We start from the raw sequence: 6000 nt of genomic DNA, 5'->3' as shown, positions 1-6000 counted from the left end.
AATATCATATTTTTAACTATGGTCATTGTGCTTTATATTACATCTATAGACTTATTCATTCTACATAACTGCATCTTTGTAGACTTTGACCAACACCAGCCCATTCCACCATGACCTCAATCTCTGGTAACCACAGTTGTACACTCTGTTTCTGCATATTCAACAATTTTACATTCCACATATAAGTGAGATCATGCAGGATTTTTCTTTCTGTGACTGGCTTATTTTATTTTGCACAGTTGTCCTCCAGGTTCATCCATGTTGTCACAAAAGGCAGGATCTCCTTCCTTTTTAAGGCAGTATAATATTCATATACACATATATTTAATTTCTTTATTCATTCATCCATCAATGGACACTTAGGTTGTGTCCATATCTTGCCTACTGTGAATAATGCTGCAACGAACAAAGGAGTGCAATACCTCTGTAAGATGCTGATTTCATTTACCATGGGTTTATACCCAGAAGAGGGATTGCTGAGCCATTTAGTAATTCTATTTTTAATTTTTAGAAGAACTTTATACTGTTTTCCATAATAACTGCACCCATGTACTTTCCCAGCAACAGTATACAAGAGTTTCTTTTTCTACATAATATGAACAATGCTTGTTACCTCTTGTATTTTTGATAATAGTCATCTAAAAGGTGTGAGGTGATATCTCATTGTGGTTTTGATGTGCACTTCTCAGATGTTGACCACCTTTTTATACATCTATTGGACATTTGTATATCTTCTTTGGAAAAAAAGTCTATTCCAATTCTACACCAATGTTTTAATTGGGTTATTGCATTTTTACTATTGATCTGTGTGAATTCTGTATGTATTTTATATATTGACCCCTTATCATGGTTTTCCAATATTTTCTACCATTCCATAGGCTGCCTCTTCTTTCAGTTGATTGTTTGCTGTACAGAAGCTTTTTAGCTTTATGTAGTCCCACTTGTTTATTTTTGCTTATGTTGCCTGAGCTTTAATTGAGATATGCAAAAAAAAAAAAAAAATTATTTCCAAAGACAATAACAAGGAGCTTTTTCCAATGTTTTCCTCTAGGAGTTTTACGGCTTCCAGTCTTACATTTAGGTCTCTTTATTCTATTTTGATTTTTGTGTATGGTCAACAGAATGGTGCAAATTCATTCTTGTGCATGTGGATATCTAGCACCACTAATTAAAAAAAAATTATCCTTTCCCTGTTATGTGTTCCTGGTGCGTAGTAAGAAATTGGTTTTAATATGCTTGGGTTATTTCTGGGGTCTCTATTCTGTTCCATTGGTATATGTGTCTGTTCGTATTTCATTACCGTACTGTTTTGATCATTGTAGTTTTGTAATATAACTTGGAAACAGTAGCAGAAACAAAATATAATTTTGCCTCCACTTTGTTTATCATTCTCAAGATTGCTTTAGGTATTTGTGATCTTTTGTGACTCCAAATAAATTTTTGGATGTTTCCGTATTTTTGTTTCATGAAAAATAAAATAAAATGACATTGAAATTTGATATGGGTTACACTGAGTCTGTATATTACTTAGGGTAGTATGGACCCTTAAACAACATTAATTCCTTTTATCCATGAACATCATGCATATCTTTCCATTTATTTTTGTTGTCTTCCATTTCTTTCATGAATTTTTATAGTTTTCAGTATTTTTCACAATCTTGGTTAAATTTATTCCTAAGTAATTTACTCTTTCTGATGTAACTGTTTTCTTGATTTTCTTTTCAGATCAATAGTTACTGATGTAAAGAAATGCAAATAACTTTGCATGTTGATTTCATATTCTGCAGCTTTACTGTGTTTATTTATTAGCTCTAACAGTACTTTTGTGTAGTCTTTAGGGTTTTCTAAGTATAATATCACGTCATCTACCAACAGGGGTAATTTTACTTCTTTCTTTCCAATTTGGATGCCTTTATTTTTTATCTTGTCTGATTGCTCTTGCCAGTACTTCCAGTACTATGTCGAATAGAAATGGTGAGAAAATAGAAATGGGCATCCTTGCCTTATACTGGATATTAGGATAAAAGCTTTCAGTTTTTCCCCATTGACTATGATGTAGGCTTTTCATAAACGGGCTGTACTGTGATAAAGAAATTTCCTTTCATCCCTATTTTTTGAGAGTTTTTATCATCAAAGTATGTTGAACTTTGTCAAATGCTTGTTCTGCATCTATTGAGGTGATCATGTGGTTTCACATATCATTTTCTTAATATGGTATATCACATTGACTGATTTGCATATGTTAAACCAACATTGCATCCCAAAGATAAATTCCTCTTGGTCATGGTGAATAATCTCTTTGATGTGTTGTTGAATGCAGTTTTCTAGTATTTTACTGATAATCTTTACATCTGTGTTCATCAGACATATTGGCCTGTAGTTCTCTTTCCTTTTGGTGTCTTTGTCTTACTTTGGGATCAGGGTGATGTTGGCCTCACAAAATCAATTTGAAAGTTTTTCTTGTACTTCTATTTTTTGGAAAGGTTTAAGAGGGCTGGTATTAATTCTTCTTTGAAAGTCTTGTAGAATTCAGCTGTGAAGCCATCTGGTCTTGGGATTTTCTATGTTGTGAGGATTTTGATTATACTTCAATCTTCCTATTTATTCTTAGTATGTTCATGCTTTCCATTTGTTCATCATTCAGTATTGGTAGGGTTTATGTTTCAAGGAATTAACCCATTTTATCTAGGTTACTCAATCTATTGGCATGTTATTGTTTAGAACAGTCCCTTACAATCCTTTATACTTCTGAGGCATCTAATGTAATGTCTTCTCTTTCATTTCTGCTTTTCTTTGAGTCTTCTCTCTTTTCTTAAGTTACATATTTACATTATTATAGCTTCCTGTTGATTTTGCCCTTTTGTCTTTATGTAATGACCTTCTTTGTCTCTAGAGGCAATTTTTGGCTTAAAGTATAACTTGCCTTGTATAAGTATAGCTACTCCAGGTTTCTTTTAGTTACCAGTACATGGAATATCTTTTTCCATCTTTTCACTTACAGCCTATATGTGTCCTTGAATATAAAGTGAGCTTCTCATATACAGAATACTGTTGGATTTTTTTTTTTATTTAGCCACTTTATCTTTGTATTGGGGAATATAGTTCATTTACATTTAAAATATTAATTAAGAAGAAAAAATACTTATTGTATTTGTTAACTGTTTTCTGTTAACATTGTAGTTCTGTTGTCCCTCTTTTTCTCTCTTGCTGCTGTCTTGTGCATGTTTTTTATTGATAGGTTTTGATTCACTTTGTTTGTGTGTGTAACTTCTAGGGTATTTTCTTTGTGATTGCCAACAGGCTTACACAAAATATATTTATAACTGTCTATTTTAAGCTGATAACAACTTAATTTATCTTGCACGAAAGAACTCTGCTTTTGCCTCTCATCCCCCTACAATATACACTAGTGATGTCACAATTTACATCTATTTATATTATGTAGTTATTCATACAATTTAGTTATAATTGTTTTTAATACATTCATCTCCTAACTTTTATAGTAGAATTGAAATATATTTTCCAGCTCCCATTATGATAATATAATATAGTTTCCTTTATATATTTACCTTTGCCAATGATTTTCATACTTTCCTATGAACTCATGCTGCTGATTAGTATCCTTTCATTTCAACTTGAAGGATTCCCCTTAACATTCCTTGTAAGGCAGTTGTAGTGGTGATGAACTTCTTCTGCTTTTGTTTGTCTTAGAAAATATTTATCTTCTTTAGTTTTGAAGGAAAAGATTACCGGGTGTAGTAGTCTTGGTTGCCAGGGTTTTTCTTTTAGCACTTTGAATATTTCATACCACTCTCGTCTGAACTGCAAGGTTTCTGCTGACAAAAATCTACCAATAGTCTTATATGTGTTACCTAGTATATGGCACGTAGTTGCTCTCTTGTGGCTTTCAAATTTCCCTGTTTGTCTTTAACTTTTTATAATTTGTGATAGTATGTCTCAGTGTGGGTCTCTTTGAACTCATCTTATATGTGTCCATTGAGCTTCTGAAATTCATTTATTCATGTATTTATTTATTTAATTTAACTTCTATATATACATTGTAGTTGATTTGCATGTCCCTTTACCCATCTCTCTTTCCCCCCTCCATCTCTCCCCTCTCCCCCACTACCTGATATATGTTCACTTGTCTTAAGTTCAAGGAATTGTTGTGATTGTTGTGTCTCCTTCCTCCACTTTGTTTGTATACTTATTTATTTATTTATTTATTTATTTTTAGCTCCCACAAATAAGTGAGAACATGTGCTATTTCTCTTTCTGTGACTGTCTTGTTTCACTTAAATTTTCTCTAAGTCCATCCATGTTGTTGTGAATGGCAGTACTTCATTCTTTTTTATAGTAGAGTAGTATTCCATTGTGTAGATATAATGGTTTCCTTATCCGCTCATCTGATGATGGACATTTGGGCTGGTTCCAACTCATGGCCACGTTAGACTAGAGTTTGCCAAGTCCCATCAATGATCTGAGACAGGTGAAGTAAAGTCCAGACAACCAAGATGAATATGGGAAAATTAGAGTGCTATGTGTGTGTTCCAGTTTCTTCTATTCTCGGAGAGATGTTGGAAGGTGGCATTTATCTCCCACTTGCTCTACATTAAGGGGGAGAGGTTCTATGGCAAAGGGCTTCACTTCCATTGAGATCACATATTCTTTGCTCTTTGCTGTCTTCATTTTTTTCTCTCTTGTTACCTACTTCTGTATGAACTTTGTTAACCCACAGTTTTTTGATATATTAAATCTACCATGAGAAAAGATAGCATTGTAATGTCATTAAGTCAAACACATAAAATAGTAGATAAAATACAAAAAGACACTAAAATATACAGTGTAAAATTCCAAAGTCACAGGTGAGCTTTGTTATTGAAAAATATGAGGAAACACAAGAGTTTTGGACATTGCTTGGCCTCATTACTGTGGACTTAGAATAGCCGAAAGTTTAAAACAGCATAGAAGGAAAAATGGAACCAATTTACCTGATGACATAAAAACTGGATTTTAAAAATATTCTTGATATGACCAAGCATTAGGAATAAGTCATCAGTTGGAATTCAAGACTAGAGGACTGGTGATTGTTAAGGACAATTGTGAACCTGCCTGATGAAAAAGAGTGAACCCACAGATGAAAAAACCTAGTATTCAAATAGAATATGCATATCAAATCTAAATAATCAGGTGAAAAAATGATCCTAAAATAGTGAAACTACAAAATCAATAATCAGAACATGAAAGCACTCTTACAGGTTGGCATAATGAGAATTTGAAAATAAATGTTTGCTTTTTTGAATCTGGCTTCTATATTTCAAAATACTGCCTTTGATATTCATACCAGTTGTTGCACATATCAGTTCCTCTTTCCTTTGTAATGCTACACAGTGTTCTACTATAATAATATATCACAGTTTATGTATCCATTCACCCTGTAAGGACATTTATATTGTTTCTTTTTTACCCATTATGAATGGAGCTACTATAAGTAATCATACACAGGGCGCGTGGACATACGATTCCATTTAAGGACATTATGAAAAAGACAAAACTTAAAGATGGAAGATAGATAATTTGGTTCACAAATGTGAGGGTTACTACAAAGAAGCTGCAGAAAGGACTTTACCCGGAGATGGTGTAACTTCTCCGTGTCCTGATGGTAGTGGTGGTTATAAATCAACACATTTGTTCAAATTCAAAGAATAGTAAACAGAAAGTTCATTGTACTACATAATACTTTTTTTAAATTTTAACTTCTCAATATACACAGTAGTAGATTTTCACGTCCCTTTACCTGTTCTTCTTTCCCCTCTCTCTCCCTCCCCTCCCCATAAACTACATCATATCTGTTCACTTGTCTTAACAAGTTCAAGGAGTTGTGATTATTGTGTCTCCTTCCACTGCCCCCCCCATTTATATGTTTGTATATTTATTTATTTATTTTTAGCTCTCATAAATAAGTGAAAATGTGTGGTATTTTCTCTTTCTGTGACTGAC

This window comes from Cynocephalus volans, chromosome 10 (assembly GCF_027409185.1).
Source record: "Cynocephalus volans isolate mCynVol1 chromosome 10, mCynVol1.pri, whole genome shotgun sequence".
Classification (NCBI taxonomy): domain Eukaryota; kingdom Metazoa; phylum Chordata; class Mammalia; order Dermoptera; family Cynocephalidae; genus Cynocephalus; species Cynocephalus volans.
This window is presented reverse-complemented; position numbering follows the sequence as displayed.